This window comes from Mesoplodon mirus (genome assembly GCF_964341445.2).
Source record: "Mesoplodon mirus genome assembly, chromosome: 2".
In the NCBI taxonomy this organism is placed as follows: Eukaryota; Metazoa; Chordata; class Mammalia; order Artiodactyla; family Ziphiidae; genus Mesoplodon; species Mesoplodon mirus.
In genome coordinates, this window is record NC_138977.1 from 143,588,012 (window position 1) to 143,607,949 (window position 19,938).

The 19,938-nt window shown below is 37.0% G+C and overlaps 1 long non-coding RNA gene across 1 annotated transcript in view; it reads right to left on the reverse strand.

Annotated features, from left to right (window-relative positions):
* The window catches only part of LOC309815528, a 460,183-nt gene that overhangs the window by 147,205 nt on the left and 293,040 nt on the right, over positions 1-19,938 (reverse strand). The window lies entirely within an intron of this gene.

Sequence of the window (19,938 nt, forward strand, 5' to 3'; positions counted from 1 at the left end):
CCATTTAATTTCATTATCTGTAAGGCTAGCAGGCTCTATAAATACAATGTTGAGAAGTTATTACTATGAGTAGAGGTAAAAAAGAAGTTCAGCTACTTTTCAAATGTAGTATTTATAGGTCTTATGGGGAGTACAAGAGTCCTTGAAATGTTGAAACAAAAACAGACCCACCTATTAAAAGGTGTAAACTGGCAATATGTTATTCACTGCCAGTGAACTGATTCAACAAATATTTTTGGAGCTCCTACTGTGTGTCAAACCTAGACACCTTTTTTCCATTTCATGGTCAGGAAGATTCTTTCTATTCTGAACCAGATGAGGCTGAAAAGAGTTGGCTGGCAAATGAGAGAATAGGGGAAAGAGTCATAAAAATCAGTTGAATCTATAAGTTTTAAAAACATACAGAGCTTTACTGGCTTAGATCTCAAGTTCCTTTTCCTCTTGCTCACTAAAATTTTTGTTTTCCAGAACTGTGATTATGATGTTTCTATAAAAGAAAGAAATCAGAAAGAAATGAGATAAAATAACATTAAAATGCTCCTATTTGAATCATCAGAATTATAAGACAATATGAGTAAATGCTACCGTTCTGACTCCTTTGGTTTCTCATCACTATGCTAGATTCCTTAGCTGCTGATATGCTTACAAAACTGTGTTAACTCAGGAAAACCTAGAAAAATAGATACAAAGAAACTATTTTTAAAGTTAATTTTTAATAAATTGGCAAAGGCAATTTTAAAAAAGGGAGACAGGGGCTTCCCTGGTGGCGCAGTGGTTAAGAATCTGCCTGCCAATGCAGGGGACACAGGTTCATGCCCTAGTCCGGGAAGATCCCACATACCACAGAGCAACTAAGCCCGTGCGCCACAACTACTGAGCCCATGCTTTAGAGCCCGTGAGCCACAACTACTAAACCTGTGTGCCACAACTACTGAAGCCCATGCACCACAACTACTGAAGCCCACATGCCTAGAGCCCGTGCTCTGCAACAAAAGAAGCCACCGCAATGAGAAGCCCACGCACTGAAACAAAGAGTAGCCCCTGCTCGCCTCTACTAGAGAAAGCCCACATGCAGCAATGAAGACCCAGCACAGCCAAAAATAATAAATAAAATAAATAAATTTATTTTTTTAAAAAGGGAGACGGCAAGGAAAAAGAGCATCCAAGAAACCTACAATTATATCTCTTCTCTGTAGAGAGTAGGCATTCCAGTATGACAGTATTTCTCTGCACTCCACCAACCTGAGTGGTTTAAAAAATAATTAAGGAATGATTTCTTGTTTAAGATAGCAGACTATCTAAACATATTTTTTTTCTCCCGAGATCCTATCAGAATGACAATGAAAGAAAACAAGGTGTATAAACTCACAACAATAAAGAAAAAGAGAGGGTAGTCACAGTGGATGAGAATTTTCAATAAATTTCTGGAAAACAAAAACTGGCTGTAGATTATGAACATCATATTGAAACCGAGGGTAGTCATCAGTTAGATCCTAACTTGCTTAATAAATAATGAACTGTAACCCCCCTTCCCCGATCAAGCTCATTTCAATTGTTTTTACAAAAACTTGCATATCCTCCAAGCGTCACCTAACCTAAACAGTAAGATGTTTGCCTGAGCTGTTTTCCCAGAACTTGGAGTCAGCTGTGTCTAGTTTGAGCTCCAACCAGTTAAGACTGGTTAGAACACCAGCTCTCCAACTGGGCATGCATGTGTCCTCGGTGACCTTTTGACATCAGAAGGCCAAAAACTCCACCTTCAGGACATGCTAACCCCAACATTTTCCGAACATGTGCCCCATGAAGAAGCATGTAACTTAGTTGTTCCTGCACAGGACAATTACTTCACCTTTTTCTTGTTTCCAATCACATTTCCCCACACTCCCCATGCCTCAGCTTTATCCAGTGAATATCCCGAGACCCTCGCCTTCGGGGAGGCGGATTTGAGATTTGTTCTCCTGTCTCCTTGCTTGGCTGCCTCATGAATAAACCCTTTCTCTGCTGCAAACCTCAGCATCTCAGTATTTGTCTTGCTGCACATCAGGCAAATGAGCCCGGTTCAATAACAAAATCATGAAAAAAAAAAAAAACTATGGAAGTCAGAGGTTAGAATATACACGGAGAAGACCACAAGAGCAAGAGAGAATTATTCTCTTCAGCAGAATCCTAGAGAGACTCAGGATCTTTTAGATAGTATCTGCATGGGAGAGTGAGAGAAAGAGATGCATGAAAATGGCAGACTTCATTGACGGTTTGTCTACGGAACAGTTAGCGACCCCAGTCCAACTCCATCACTCACCACGAACAGAATGGCTGTCAGGAAGGTATTTGCCCCTCAGTCCTCAACACTTCCTCCAAACACACACACACACAGGTTTCCTCTCGAGAGAAACTGGAGGAGAAAAACAGCATTTAGTGTGAATACTGACAGAAGCTGCAGTGTTCTGGAATGTTAGAGTGCCCAAGTGTGATGACCGAGTCCATACCCAATCTCCTTACATCAGAGCCAGCCACTTGCCACCATCAGCCCATGTGCACAGAACTCTTAGTCAGTTCACATTTCTGCATTCTTAAAGGATTGTTAGACACTTTCAAAAAACCTGAAAAGTGAAGGAACAAGATTAAGATAAAGAGATAGAAAACTAACTCTAGAATAATCAAATAAACCCAAGGTAACAAAAGAGAACTTAGAGATAAATTTAATTACTATTCTCATAGAGATTTAAGAAGATATTGCTTTTATAAAACCAAAAATAAGCATGCTACAGAAAAGAACAATTGAATTAATAAAACCTTGGTAAATTAAAAAACAGATTGCTGAAATTAAAAATAGATAATTTACTCATCCTTATTCCCCATATATTTAATAAGAGCTTCTGCAAAACTTTCTTCAAAAATGTTTTCTAAAGTATGTTTGTATGGCAAACCTCTTGAGGCTATGTTTATCATTCAGAGTGCTGTTTGGAGACAGATGGCACATTCACACCGAGTACTTTGAGGCGAGATTAATGGCCACTTACAAAGGAGTGAACAGGGTACAGAAAAACAAAGAGGTTAGTGCAGTACCAGCTGCTAAAAGCAAGGCATTCCTTCCATCCCTGGGCCTGAAGGGATGACAAGATGGAGGAGGAAGAGGAAGAAGAAGAGGAGGAAGAGGAGGAAAAAGAGGAGGAGCAGAAGAAGAAAAAGAAGAAACTGAGAGATAGAGAGGGAGAGAGCTGTGTGAAGACAGTGACTGAATAGGAGCTATGACCTTGGGTAGAAGCATGAAGCCAGCCCATACTGCCCCTCATGGAGGGTGCCATGGATACAAATACGCTGACCTGATTCCTTCCTCTCTTTGATCTACAAGGGGTCTCTATTCCCCAAAACAATCAAATGCCAAGGGAGCCCCTTGATCCAGGTATGGAGCAGAGTGATGCAGGGTAGATGGTTCAGAGTGGGCAAACAAAATATCCAGTACATGTATCCCTGAATATATGACAGTCATGTGTTCATATTTAAATGACTGTTTAGCTGGATATAAAAGTCATAAGTTCTAAGTTCATTTCCTTCAATGAACCTAAATCTATAATGTTTTGTCTCTTTGATACCAGTGTGGCTGTTTAGAATCCCGATGTCAGTCTGAGATACCCTCTTTCTCTTTGGTATCTTTTAAGACTTGTTCTTTGTCCTTTGAGCCTATAAAATTTTACTATCATGTGTTTAGATGTGTATTTTTTCTTTGGTACTCTTTGAGTACTTTCAGTTTGAGGTTTCAAATTTTTATTTTTGAAAAGTTCTAGTTATTATTTCTTCAGATATTTCCTTCCCTCTATTTATCTTTATTTTTCCATCTGGGATTTCTATTCTATGGACTTGACACTTCTACTTTCATTCTCCATTTCATTCAAGTTTTAATTAATGATTTTTTTCATCCTTTAAAACTTCCTTGATGTTCTTCTGGGAGAGTTTCTTTTTTTTCTTTTTTTTTTTTTTTGCGGTATGTGGGCCTCGCGCTGTTGTGGACTCTCCTGTTGTGGAGCACAAGCTCTGGACGCACAGGCTCAACAGCCATGGCTCACGGGCCCAGCCGCTCCACGGCATTTGGGATCTTCCCGGACCGGGGCACGAACCCATGTCCCCTCCATCGGCAGGCGGACTCTCAACCACTGCGCCACCAGGGAAGCCTGGGAGAGTTTCTTAATCTGATATTCATGCTCAATAATTTGTTCTTGTTCTAAATCCACTCTGCCTTACAATATTTTTATTTCAAATTTCATATTTTTCGTATACAGTGTATCCACTTGATTTTTCATTGTAACTGTTAGTTTCTTTTTCATGTCACCAGAATCCTCCTTAACATTCTGTGAAGGATATTTATGATGTTTTATTTTAAATTCTTGATCTCTTCATTCATTTCTCATGACTACATAGATTGTTTAGTCTATTATCTTCCTTTAACAGCAGCTGTGATTTTCAGATGTCTCCTTAATTTACTCTGTGAATTTATTTCCCTCTTAAACTTTTAGAGATCTTGGCTAGCAATATGCAGGGCGCCTGAATATTGTCCTCTTAGTGAGTTTACAGAAAGGATGTGCTCAAGGGGCAGAGCTGCCAGTGCCCCAGTTTAGACTATGCCATCCTGGTTTGTTCCTTTCCCCCTCAGGCAAAACTGGCCATCTTACTATGATGTCAGCTGAATTCCTTTTTCCAGTGAGGATGAAGCCATGCACATTTTTACCCTAACAATTTATGTATCCATCCAATATATATTTGTTAAATGACTTCTATATGCCAAATTTGCATTTGCAAGATAGTTAGCTCTCATTACTGTTGACTGTTCATAGAATAGGTAATATCTTTGAAAAAAACTAACTGATCATTTTGAATACAAGTATCAATACATGCACATAACTTTACTAATAGCCATTTTCTAAACTTTCAAGAACATGATAAAGCAAGAATTTATAAAATGTGCAAAAACTAGAATATTTTTGCTGTAAAATAATAATTTATACTTTACAATGCAGCCTGATTAAGTGCAAACTCTAAGACACTGCAATAGGAGTTATCTCATGATTCCTGTCTTGATGTTTACCATTACTCGAGAAGGCAGAATATGTATATAAAAAGACAATTAACAAGAGACAGCAAAGCATGTGTCAAATGAGAGATATAATATCAATACAGAAATTTAGAGAAAGTCTGGGAGTAGTCAAGGAGACAGTAAAGGAACAGTAGATGAAATCTGAAGTATTTAGACCAGATGTGGGGTTGGAATGACCTGGAGGTGGTAAGGGAGAATTTTGTAGAAATTCTAATAAGATGGTTTTAATGGAAAGATCTCTACTATGAGTAGGGAATAGTGCTTGGACAGTTAGATTGTGTAGAAATTGTCCAGAATAGTCAGCAATGGGAAATGTGTCAATAAGAGATGATCAAAAGGGTTTCTGAGTGACAAAGTAGGCCAGATTAAAGCAAGATCTCACAGGCTTTAGTGGTCAACAGAGGCAGCACGGTCTTATAACTTTTTCTAACAATGCCAAAGAGTAAATCGGGTTGTCTGGGAAATTCAGATCAGCAGAGAAGGTGAACACAAAAAGAACAATAAATTAAGAGGGGTTTTCCTGAAAATGCAACAGCTGTTCTATTTTTAATAATGGAAAAAATCATGAGAAAGCAGAAGAAAATAGATAGTAAGGAGGAGAAGAACTGATATGGATTTGTAAAGGAATGAGTAGATATGAAAGGTTACCCCTCTGCCATTAGGCACAGATAATAGGAGTGGATACAGGAGGAGGTTAGAGGTTAGGAAGTGTTAGATGTGGCCCAGAAAACATTGGTAGGACAGATTTTTGTGAATAGGTGAGATTGTGGGTTGTCTGATAGCATTGTTCCAGTTGAAAGTTGGATGTGGCTGAGCTTCTAGACATCCTCTTTCTCTCACCACCCCCCTTGAGGGAGGAGGAGGAGGATGTTTCTCTCCTTTGGGCTCTGGCCTTGCTGGTAATAAGGTCTTTTGAGATGAAATCTCACTGAGGCTTTCAAAATTGGATAGAAGAAATGTTATCTCTTAAGATTGCCAAAGAATTGATTAAAGCTTTTTGTTTCCATGGTTAGAGATAACATACTTGTCCTTTCATAATACATGCCTATGTCACAAGAGAGACTATGTCACAAGAGTCACTTCCAAGATGTAACTATGTACTGGGGGGAGGAAGTAAGTAAAATCACATAGTTTTATCTTTCTTATGTCATCTTTCTATGGGAAGGACAAACTATTGTTGTCTGCATTTCTTCCTGAAGAAATGAGAGACAGAGTAAAAATATATGGTTCAATCACTTCCAAGATGTAACTATTTACTGGGGGGAGGAAGTAAGTAAAATCACATAGATTTATCTTTCTTATATCATCTTTCTATGGGAAGGACAAACTATTGTTGTCTGCATTTCCTCCTGAAGAGCTCAGCCTGAACTGATTTCTCTCCCAGCTCTTAAAGCATTTTTGCCCATAGCACATGTCTCTGTCATTCATCCTGCTCTGCCTTCTGTTGTTGGCTTAGATCTTGTTAGTTTTTGCATCCTCATGTAACACATATACATACAGACAGATTTCTGTAAAAGTGAGGGGCGGGTAGGTTGCTTACCTCGTTTTGCCCACTCTAGATACCAGAATCTGAATATATAAATAAATGTGGCAATACTTTTCAGCAAGCCATTAAATTTTCAGTCAGTCAACAGTAACCTTACCCATGGGGGATAAAGAAACACATTCTATGCTGTGCCATGCTGCTCTACTCATGGTCGCATCTGCTGAGGCTTCCCAGTGTTGTTTTGAGGCCCACATTTGTAGGTTAGGGGCCTTGTTTTATTTCATTTTTTCTAAATATCGAGTTCCATATTTTAATACCCCTGTCCTAACCTTGCCACCTGTACCATTGAAGGGCTGTGGTGTGTGCTGTAGTTCTTTCTCTCTTATCTGAGCACACTATTTCTATAAGCTTTCTGTAGATATCAGTATTTTTCTTTCCTGGTGACAGCAGTAATTGAAAGGTGTAAAAAGCCTGTAGTGGGCATTTGTTATTTGTGGGTTTTGCCATATTAAAAACATTCATCCTTTTTTTATGGTAAAAGTTTTCTTTGGGAAATCACTCTTTCCCCAACTTAGACTATGGCCTTGGACTGGAATTGTCCCTGCTCACAATTCCAGGAATTTTCCATGACTAGTGTAATCCACAGTGATGAGTTTAGAGATGGGCATATGGCCCAGTTCTGGCCAATAAGAGGCAGGCCCAGGACAGGAAGTTTTGCTGACTTTGAAATAGAAAAGTTCTTACTTTCTTATGGGACTCAGGACAAGTGCTGGTGCAGCCATTTTGTGAATAAGCCAAATGGTGACTTAAGAATAAGGTCTCCACTGAGGAAGTAAAGGCACAAAACAGAAAAAGAGGAACCAGGCCTGGATTAAGAGTCACTAAAGGAAATCAGCTCCTGGAATACTCAGATACATGTGTCAATAAATTCAATTTTACTTAAGCTACTTGCATTTTTTTTTTTGGTCACTTGCAACTGAAAAAGTAAAAGCCATTGAATGGATAAAGCTGCTTTAAACATCTGTGTGGAGGTCTTTGTGTAGATACACGTTTTCAAAAACCACTGAATGAATATATTGACTGCTTGGAGTTCAAATGAAAATGAATCCCTGGCTTACTGATGCCTTGATATTTTCCATGTGTTTACTCATTCATTTATTCAACACATTTAGTGAGGGCATATTCTGTATCAGAAATTTTGTTAGATTCTGAGAATAAAGTGGTGAGCAAAAGGAGATATCATTCCTGACCGAGGAGCTTAATGTCTACTGGGGAGGCTAGACATTATTAAAGAGAGACACACATCAAAATCAAGGTGGGAAGAATTAAAGAGATTGAAGAGAGACTTAGGTTGAGTGGGCAGGATTTGCTGGTGCATTGGCTATGGGGAGTGGGTATAGAGGGACGGGTCCCAGGTTCCCATGTAATATAAGGGTAGATGGTGGTATCATTTGATGAGATGGAAGACCCTGGAGAAGAGCATGGAAATCTTCTCTAAGACATGTTGAGTTGTTTTGTTTTTGAAACCTCCAAGAGATTCTAAAAAGCCAGTTGAATATAGTGGTAAAATTATTAAATATTTTCTTTGCCAAATGGCTTAAGCATTTCATTATTTCATGCTCAATATTGTATGAGTTGCATTTATGCCTCATCTTGTAGGCTCCTTCAAGGGAATATATATATACATATATATATATATATATATATATATATATGTATACACACACATATGTATATACATTTTATACATATATAAAAGATATATATGTATGTAGGTGTATATATTATATATATATACATACATGCACAGACATATATATGATGTACAAAGCACAGTGCTTTGCACTTCATAGTGATGAAATATTTATTTGTTGATTTAAATTGATATATATCCTTTTCTTCCCCAAGGGTCACGTGAGTTTATTCTCATTCTATATTTATAAACAACTTGAGTCATATAGCATAGAGGAAATGTAGCAGTTCTCTTATAAAATGCATGTGATACTTATTAAACCCCTACTAAAGATAGGAAAGCTGTGCAGGAGAACAAAATGGAAAATACATAAACTTTGATATTGAATCACTGCTTTTGAGAACTTCATAATAAGCTCTCTTATCTAACATTTTATGTCTCTCAATTATGAAATTCTTGAAAATTTTGATGGGACGTCTCAGATCTTCCATTAATGAAACATTTGTGCTAGTCAGAGTAGGAAGCTGGGGTAGAGGATGAACAAAAGGTCTGAGTCAGAGTGTAGATACTATTATCCAAGGTGGTGTGTGGGAAGAACTGAAGGATGGAGAAGCCCTGGTTAATTCACTGGTCATCACCAAGACTTTAATGCAGGGATATAATACCTGGGCTCTTCTGCTTATTCCAAGAAGAGGAAAGAACTTTTTAATCTGAGAGGAGGGACATTTATCATGGCCTGAAATACCTTTCCTATGCCCCATCCCCACTCCTTTTCTAGTTAGTCCACCTGTGGAACAGTGAAAGAACATGGGCTAAGGTCATATTCTTGGGTTTAAATCCCACTTTTGCCACTTATTTGCTGAATTGGTATGGGTCAGTCACCTGATGTCTTTGACACTCACATTTCTTATTTATAGAATGAGGTTAGAGTATAATGATTCAATGAGGTTGTATGGCTAAAAGTTTAAAATCTAAAACTTAGAAATGTAAAGTATACCACATTAATTTATTTGCTTTAAATAAAATTAAATAAATGTAAAATTTAATAAAATTATATCTCACTACAGTCTCCATTTTACTAGGTTGGTGAGAAATTTAAACACTGAGTCACTGGTAACCCCTTCTGCAAATATTAATTTATTTATATTTTGCTGTCATGGAAGGTTGAACCTTACTGTATAGGTTTAATTTAAATGCCTACTCAGTTTGAACTAAGTTTTTCCAGGAACATGATTTTCTAAAAAAAAGGACAGAGTATACACATAATTAAACAAAGATAAATGAGACAGACTATAAACTTTCTTTTAGTAAAAATAATAGAGATATGAGGAATCGTCAATAGCTGTTTGGAGTCATTTATCTGATGATTGCCTTACTTTTACAGATCACTGAGAATATAAAAGTCAAGACCTAAAAATAAAGCAGACGTTCTTTTCTTTTTTTGGCCGCGCTGTGTGGCTTGTGGGATTTTAGTTCCCTGACCAGGGATTGAATTCTGGTCCTCGGCAGTGAGAGGGCGAAGTCCTAACCACTGGAATTCACAGATATTCTTATTTTGGCCACTGAAATGGAAGTGTTACTTTTCTCAGATTATAAATCTTTATTTCTTCACATTTGGAAAGATATGGTAGAAAGGATATTAAATAGATAAACCCATTTATATTTGGTGTTAGAATGCAAGTATATTTAAATTACAATTGTACTTGATGTTGTGATTGTGTTTAATATTGGGATTGTTATTAGTTTAGCAAAACAGTGAAGTTGTCCTTTATGTAGCCATAAATTTAATATGTGTTTATTAAGTGCCTACAGTGGTTAATACACTGGGCATGCAACAGAAAATAAACACTCACCCTGAGAACTTATAGTCTGTATTGGTATAAGGAAGGGAGAAAAACCTCAGGTAAAATGGGCAGTTAAGATAACAATACAGAGCTACAAGAAATCAGCTGGTTTGGAATCAGAGGAGGAGGCTATGCTGGAGATGGTGGTGAAAAGCAATCAGGAATAAGGCAGTGATAGAAATGACCATAAATGGAAAGAAAAAGGCCTTAAATGACTAGATGTATTTTTTAAAACTACTTAATACTTTTAGTTAGAAGCTGATTTATGATTTATTGAGTTTCTATGCCCTAAAAATTTCTGTAGATGTGTTTTTTTCTGTCTTCTAGCAATTTCTATTATTTTCCTATTTTTCTGTTTCATGATTTTTCTGAAGTATTTTTTCTTTATGTTTTATGCATAAGAATGATTATTCAGTCTTCAAATTAAGACTGAGACTTTCCCAATTGGGACTTCTTGGTTAAACTCTCCTGCTTGCATCTTACTATGTAGACTTTTTTTTATATCTTCTGTGAATATAATAAATAAATATAAATAATTATAATATAATTATGGTAATATAATATGTAAATAAATAAGTGCAAGTAATAAAACTTATATCATGCTGTTGTGAGGATTAAGAAAACATTTATGTAAATACACAAAAGCCATGATTCACATGAAAGCACTTAGTTATCCCATTGATAGTAGTTTCTTCCCTTCAGAATTCTACCTCTGGATTTTTCTGAGAACTCAGTTATTCCAAAAGATTATTTCTGGGAACTGAAAAATTTGAAATACTTAACTCCATTCTGGCTGAGAAAGAGAGGAAAATCTCTAAGGGACATGTAAAGAGTTAGATTTTGTTCATTTTTATAACAGTAAGGAAAAACTATTTTTCTTAATGCTTAGCAAAAAGTTTTGCCTTTGCTTTTAAAGAAGACCTGGATTTTTTTTTATTGCAATGTATTTCACATACCATAAAATTTACCACTTAAAAGTATGAAATTTAGTAGTTTCCAATATATTCACAAAGTTATGCAATTATTGCCACAAACTAATTTCAGAATGTTTTCATGGCCCTGAGTTAAAAATACTTTACTTATTAGCAGTCATTCTCCACTGTGACCTTCTTCCAGCCTCTGGAAACCCCTAATCTACATTCTGTCTCTATAGGTTTGCCTTTTCTGGACATTTCATAAAAATGAAGCCATACAATATGTGGCCTTTGTGTCTGGCTTCTTTCACATAGTATAATGTTTATAAGTATCATCATCTTGTCACATGTTAGTTCACTGCTTTTTATGGATAAACAATATTCCATTGACTGGATATACCACATCTTGTTTTTCAATTCATCTGTTGATGGACATTCGGGTTTTCTTCTATTATGAATGATGCTGCTATGGACATTCATATATAAGTTTTTGTTTGAACATATATTTTCAATTCTCTTGGATGTATATACATAGGATGGAATTGCTGGGTCATAAGGTAACTTTACATTTAACTTTTTATTTATTTATTTATTTTTTTGCGATACGCGGGCCTCTCACTGTTGTGGCCTCTCCCGTTGCGGAGCACAGGCCCCGGACGCACAGGCTCAGCGGCCATGGCTCACGGGCCCAGCCGCTCTGCGGCATGTGGGATCCTCCCGGACCGGGACATGAACCCGTGTCCCTTGCATCAGCAGGCAGACTCTCAACCACTGCGCCACCAGGGAAGCCCTTTACGTTTAACTTTTTAAAGAACTGCCAAACTATTGATATTTTCTACAGCAACTGCACCATTTTACACTCCCACCAGCAATGTTCGAGTTGTAATTTCTCTATAATTTCACCAGTACATGTTACTTTCTAATTTTTTTTATCATCAACACCCTAGTAAGTATGAAGTGGTATTTCCTTGTTCTTTTGATTTGCATTTCACTGATGACTAATGATATTGTGCATCTTTTCATATATTTTTTGTCAACTTGTATATCTTCTTTAGAGAAATGTCTATTCAAATCTTTTGTCCATTTTTTACTTAGATTATTTATCTTCTTATTTTTGAGTTGAAGTAATTCATTATATATTCTGGATATAGCTCCTTAACAGATTTATGATTTACAAATCTTCATCTCATTTTGAGGTTATCTTTTCTCTTTCTTGATAGAGTCCTTTGATAGATAAAAGTTTTTTTTCATTTGATGAAGTCAAATTTATCTGTATTTTCTTTGGTTACTTTGTGTTTTATGTGATAATATTTTTTAAAAATCACCTAATCCAATGTAACAGAATTACATCTAAGTTTTCTTCCAAGAGTTTTAGAGTTTTAGCTCCTACATTTAGATTTTCAATCCATTTTGAGGTATGAGTCCAAATTCCTTCATTTGCATATGGATTGCACATGAAGAAATTGTGCAAGGAATTGTGCAAGGAATTGCATAGTTGTCCCAGTGCCTTTTATTGAAAAGACAATTCTTCCCCCCATTGAATGGATTAAGCACATTGACCAATAATCAACTGACCGGGATGTTTAGATTTATTTCTTGACCCACAATTTTCTTCCATTGATGTATGTGTTAATTTTTATGCCCATACCACACTTGTCTTTTTTTTTTTTGCGGTACGCGGGCCTCTCACCGCTGCGGCCCCTCCCGCTGTGGAGCACAGGCTCCGGACGCACAGGCCCAGCCGCTCCGCGGCACGTGGGATCCTCCCGCACCGGGACACGAATATTCCACTGTCTATTCTACTACATAGACCTTTAGAACTAAACACAGTAAAATTTTCTTCAGTTTCCCAGTGCTAGGCAGGAATCCACTAAAACATAAAAGCATGTCATTGTTGATTTTATTCTAAATTTTCTGGAAATGAACCACAATTCTTCCTCAAGAAAATTTTTTTACAATTACTCACATTTTCTATTATTAATCTGATTTATTGCACTGTCATCCTGTATCAGTTGGGATTCAGTTACCAGATACAGATATAGACTCTAGCCTAGTATGTTTAAGCAGAGTAAGTCTTTTTTTTTTAAAGCCAGATATTTGGCACTAACATTGATGGGTAGGGAATTGGGAAGCCAACCCCCACTGCTGGCTCCAGGACCACACCACTTCCACCATGATCCATTCCATGAAAATGGATGTCCTGTGTTTAACACTGGAGAATGAGGAACTCAACTGTGGGAGCCCTGTAAGACCTGCCACAGAAAAGCCAAATGCCTCTGTGACTATCTTTACCAGCAGGATCCAGGTTTTTGCCTACCCTACCTTTATTCATTCTCAAGGCGATACTGCTGGGACACACTCAGGTTTCTTACTGTTTTTATTATAATTTATTTAGTCACCACTTTGAGCCACTTAGAAATGTAAACAAACTTTAAGAGTCAGTTTCTCTTTAGATGGAAAGATCTGTCTCCAATGGTACCTTTTTAAATGTGTCCTTTGTTTCTTTCAGCTTTTATATATTTTTAGAGACTTTCTATTGTACTCCTTTTCACATAACTCTTGTTTACATAACTGCTAATGTTTGCATATTTTCTTCCTTGAGTTAAAGTTTACTTCAATTCCCTCTCTACATCATCATTACATATTTCTGAGATGAAAAGTACTTATATTTTCCAAGTATTTGAAAGAAGAATGTCTACGTTTAAAATGTCTGTGTCTACGGTGATATAATGCTAGAGAAGCAAATATTTACATGAAGCCAAAAGAAAAGGAAAAAAAATCATGTGACAAGGGGAAAAATCTATAATAAAAAACTATGATCTTTACTTAAATCAGTGGGGAAAACTGCAAACTGAGAACTTTGAATGAAGGGTAATTTTCCGTTTGTGTTATAGTACAAAATAAAAGACTCTTGAATTTGGAAGATAATATTCTATAAGGAGATTCACAGAACACAGTATTATATAAATCTTTTTCTTGCTCTCTTCATTCTACTTAGATATCTACTCTGCATTTGTTGTGCATTCTTTCAGTAAAAAATGTCATTTCTCTAGCTTAATCCACCTATGTCCAAGTATGAAATGTCTTGTCAGTTCTCTCCTTTTATTATAAACTCTTTTCAGTGTCCAAGGTACATAGAGAAATGTACACAGCTGTAAGCATGAAGCTAGATGAATGAAAGTGATTTTAGCGTGTTTTTTTGTTTGTTTGTTTGTTTTTAATTTATTTATTTTTGGCTGCGTTGGGTCTTCGTTGCTGCGTGGGCTTTCTCTAGTTGCGGTGAGCAGGGGCTACTCTTCATTGTGGTGCACGAACTTCTCATTGCAGTGGCTTCTCTTGTTGCAGAGCATAGGCTCCAGTAGTTGTAGTGCATGGGCTTCAGTAGTTGTGGCTCGCAGGCCCTAGAGCGCAGGCTCAGTAGTTGTGGCGCACAGACTTCGTTGCTCCACGGCATGTGGGATCTTCCCGGACCAGGGCTTGAACCTGTGTCCTCTACAATGGCAGGTGGATTCTTAACCACTTCACCACAAGAGAAGCCTTAGCATGTTTTATCCTGACGCCATGTTGGCTTTATTATAAACTACGCCCCATGTTTCCTTACTGAGTGAAATCCTACTATATCGTATAGAAAATAACTGTCAAATAGCATATATTTAAATACCTCAAAACTTGATTATTTTTTGCATTTCCAGAGAGATCAATTACTATATTAGAGCCTTTGAAAAATTAGAAAATACCTAACAGTATCATTTTCAGAGCCACTGGCTGACTGATCTGGCAAGCATTTACAAGTGTTCTGACTGGATCCTCCTGGGAAGGTGGAGGCCAAAGCTTAGAGAGGTTAACGGAGGTAGAGCAGGATAAGCCCTAACTCCAAAGCCTGCACTCTTTCCATGCACCAGGGTGCTCAGCAGTAGCACACAAGATGAATTTGGGGTGGTTTATCTTAATGGGTCCTAGAAAAAATATAATGGTTACATCAAGCTCATGATTTCTCAGAATACTTGTGTAGGAAAATGCTTAAGTTAAAATATTCAGAGACTTTTAAAAATATTAAACAAGTATTAGGCTTGACTGTGGTGCAAGAATGAGTGAAGCTTGGAAAACATGGTACATCACCAGCTGCCCTTGCTAAACAAAATTGCCTCTGAAATGAGAACAAAGAGGAGTTTGGTGAAGCCTAAAGAGAAGTTTTAGACTGAAACCACATGAGGCCAGTACTGAAAACTGGCTCATTACCTGCATTCCCACTGGCAGGGAATAGACCTTACTGCACACTGTAGTCTGGAAGCTAAAGACTACATTTCCCACACACCTTTGAGGTCAGGCCCCATCATGATCTCGCATCAGCCTGGGATGTGGGAGACACATCTATCACACCTATTTATCTACCTTCCTAACTGTCACTTTATAATCATCTAAGAGCATAAATGAAACCTAGGAGGAGGCCCTACTGCTGCTGCTTGTGCTGCCTTTGCAGGAAAGTGCTGCTGCCTCTTCAGGGATTCTGGGCCATGGGAGCATTTGGTTTTCTGTGGTAGCTGCAGCAGAGGCCCCCTTGACCCGGGCCTCACTCCATCAGTAACCTATTTCACCTCAGTGTGTCATCACACAGAGTTAGGGTAAGGTTGAAGGCAACAAAATGCCTCTAGTCAGTTTATGTAAATAAGAGGTCAATTAGCAGTTCTGGGGTGACTCCTAACAATTTTGGAAGGGCTGGAGGAAGAGGCTGTAGCCTGAATTTGCAGGGATTACTCTCATAAGATATAAATGGCCTGACTAGAAGTTGCTTCCTCTGCTACAATCTGGAAGATGAGGACTCAGGAGACCAACACTACCATTGTTGGCTTCAGGACCCCATTTCATTTATCATGATCCATGTGCTACATGGATTGTGATGTGTTCATTCCAACTTCATTATCTTTTCTATTTTATTTTTGTACACCTCTTTTTCACATTTTAAAATACACTATCAATGATGAAAAATACACAGCTGCCCTTTAAATGTAATGGTAACATTAGCTTACCAAATGCACATATAAAATATACTGTAAAGTGTTACACTTAAAAAAAATTATATTATACCTCTCCCTCCCCCCAAATCAGACTTCCAGCTCTGTGGGGGTTTTTTCACACATTTCTCTGTAGATGGCGCCATTGTTTCACAGCGCCAGGTCAGTTGTATAAGAATTGGCCTTTAAGAGAACTGGGAACAGGTTAATTTTAAGGATCCCTCTGGAACTCTGGCTTATGGTTGGGTCAGAGCTAAGTATTTTCAAGTTTGGTCTGTGCTTAGATGTTGGCAAGTTGCCTCTACTGTCTGGGAAGTAAAGGTTAAAACAAGCTTGGAGGTCACAATCCACAAGTGGATTTGTTAGCAAGAGAGACGGTGCAGTTCAGTGGGATGCTCTTGACAGCCCAGTTCATGTCTTGTTTCACTCCTTTCAGGGCTCACCTGGGCTTGTATAAAAACATGCCACCCTACTCAAGAGTCTATCTTCACCTGTGGGAAGGTGGACGAGGACAGCTGCCCGAAAAAGGAAGACTTGACAGTGAAGGAGATGTTTTTCATTTTCATAAAAACTCATCATCTTTCTTCCTCTTGTCCAGATGACCTTTCTTACCTTAGTAACAAAACATTGTGTCTCTTTCTGACTTTTGCTTCATGAAATAAATTATTCCCTCCAAACTTTATTTTTGGAAGAAAAATTAGATTATGAATGTGAGCAATAAAGCCCAAATAAAGATAAATTCTGAGACTCGTTGACCTATTCAGAAAGCCAGACAATGTAACTGCATTCCTTTCAACTCTTCAAATCCTCCAGCAAATTTGAAAATAGGTACAAGAATAGTAATTCCTAGAAAACCCCAGTAACTTAGAAATCAGTTTGAGTCACATATTTGTGAAAGTACGCAGTCACATTAATAACATACTCAGATAGATAACTAGGCCTATCAAACAGACATGCTTAGTAGAGATTCACCCAATGATGACTCTATGGACCAACTCTTTTGAGGGAAGTCTATTGTCTTTCTAACAGTATGATCTGCTATGTGCTTCAAAGAAAATTGTTTGTACAGCACAAATACATTTTCAGTAGGTAGAAACATTTGTTTGTTTGTGTTTTTTTTTAAAAAACAACATAGCCTGAAAGAGTGATTTCTGTATCTCAAAACAAAAATTACTGAACACACCCACAAAGATTATGATGCAGTTAGCTCTGAGACAAGATTTGAAAATCTATATTCATAAATGCTCTATAAATCCCTCCAAGAATTTGGTAAGTCTTGGCCTGTACAAAAGGAATAAGAAAATTGATGCTAGAAACCAGAAAGAGCATGGCTACACTCCCAGTATTTATGATACAATTTAAAAACCTGTGCATTTACAAAATTGGAAATGAATAAAAGGAAGAGCTGAGGGTGAGAAGTAGAGATGTGGATTTCAAAGCTCTGGAATTTAAATCCTTTTACTGCCTTCCGATGGTCCCTTGATCAACATTACTTTCTCTCTCAAGTTCTTTTTAATATATTAAGAGAGGAATAATACCTTCTGATGATATCTAGTAGAGGAATAGGATATAATTTTGGTAAAACAAATAGTAAATTTTGTGCTGGCCAGATTCTTTATAAGTTTGTCTCTTTGGCTATTGGAGGTGCTGCATACTTATCTTATGCATCTTGGTGTTGTAAACTAGGTAATACATAAAGTGTCAAGTGAATTGAGAAGGTGGTGGAAGCTAAATGCACATGAGTGTATAATTTAAACTGACTGAAAGAGAACAATAGTCCCAGGTTGTGTGCATACTGATATGGGGTGGGACAGAAACACTGCAATAAGTAAGTGTTGCTTCTAACAGCGTATTAAAATAACATAAAAACATCCAAAGCGGAAGCTCTTAGTTCAAATAGTTCAATCTTGTATTTTAAAAAAAGTCAGAGTCATATGATTCTTTTATTCTTTACTGACTAAGGATACTACTTTCTGCATTAATAAATTACATTTTATTATTGAATTTTATCTTCTTTATTAGCTTTTTTTGCTATACATTTTTGTAACACTATTTTAGAGATTACCCTGCAATTACAAAATGTAACCATGACTGCAGGCTACTTTTACTATTTCCTAAATACTACAAGGAGATTATAATAGTTTGACTCCTTTTATCCCCTTACTATCATTTTTTGCTATTGCTGTCACATTTTTTTCTTCTACCTAAGTCATAAACATTTGAACGTCTATTCCATTATCTGGGACCATTATCCTTTGACATCAAAAATGTTCTTCAGTATTTCTTCTATTGTAGATCTACTAGCAACAATTCTCTCAGTTTTGGTTACCTGAAAAAGTTTCTTCTTCATTTTTTTTGAAGGATGTTTTCACTCTGTGTAGAATCCTGGGTTAGAAGGCATTATTTTGTTTAGGTTTTCAGTTCTTTAATAAAATCTTCTAGTATTGAGATTTGATCAGTGGTATTTCTTACTGTTATTTTTCTGATGGTGGTGTGTTTTTTTCTATGTTTTAAAGATTTTCTCATTATTATTTTTTAAAATAATAAGAGCTGAAGTTTTCTTTGTATTTATCTTGTTTGGAGTCCACTGAATTTCTTGAATCTGTGGGTAATTTTTTAATAGATTTGAAAAGCTTTCGGCCAAAATTTCTTCAAGTAGTTCTTTTGTCCCAATCTCTCTCCTCTCCTTTTGAGACTCCAGTTATATGTCGGTTAGGCATTTTAGTCATGTCTCATATCTCTTATATGTTTTATTTTGTTCCTTCCTTCTTTCTTCTGTGCTTCTTGAATATTTTCTATTGACCCATTTTGACAGTATAAATACTGTCTTCTATGATCAGCCTGCTCTGTATTTTGCATTTCTAGAATTTTTTTTTATTGTTTTTCATGGATTCTAATTCTCTATTGTAACCCTCCATCTTTTCATTCATTTTGTTCATATTTCCCTCTACATTCTGTTTTTGTTTCTGTTTTTGTTTTTGTTTTTGTACTACGCGGGCCTCTCACTGTTGTGGCCTCTCCCATTGCTGAGCACAGGCTCAGGACGCGCAGGCTCAGCAGCCATGGCTCACAGACCCAGCCGCTCTGCGGCATGTGGGATCTTCCCGGACCGGGGCACGAACCCGTGTCCGCTGCATCGGCAGGCGGACTCTCAACCACTGCGCCACTAGGGAAGCCCTACATTCTGTATTTTAACTTATTAATCATATTTACTTAAAGTTTTACCTGCTCACTACAACCTCTGGATTATTTTAAAGCTTGTGTCTACTGGCTGCTTTATCTGTCTCTTTTGGATCCACCACTTTATTTTGTGTTTTTATAGTATTTTGGGTTCTCTTTTGCTTCCTATACCGTTTGTTTCTTATGAGGTCTGTGTTGGAAGAAAACTTTTTTTGTAACATAGCTTTCAATACCAATTGCAGAGAATTCTAAGTTCTTTGCATTAGAAAGTTGATGAAAAGTCACACCTTAGAATAGTGTTTTAAGACACTATATTTCTGTGTCTGGCCACTGCATGGAAGATGAAATGCTGGAATCTAAGGATTGTTCTTGCTTAATATATCCTGCAAATGCTGTCTGCAGCTTATTAGTCAGGAGTAGCTTCATTTATCCATGCCTACATTTCTCTCTGACATTATTATTACTAGTGGCAAGAAGAGTATTTATTTTACTGTGTACTTTCAAAAAAGGGAAGAAAAGCTTCTAGATTTGTTCCAACATGAAAAGGGTTCTAATTTTCTCTCAAAAATTATAGCTCACATAGAATACTTTTCCTTCCCAAATTTAGCAACTCCACTTCTTCTCTTGCAAGTATAACTTTTTATTATTTAACTACTTCACAGGCATATGAGATACATCAATATTATTTATTTATAGACTGATGCCAGAACGGTTATTTAG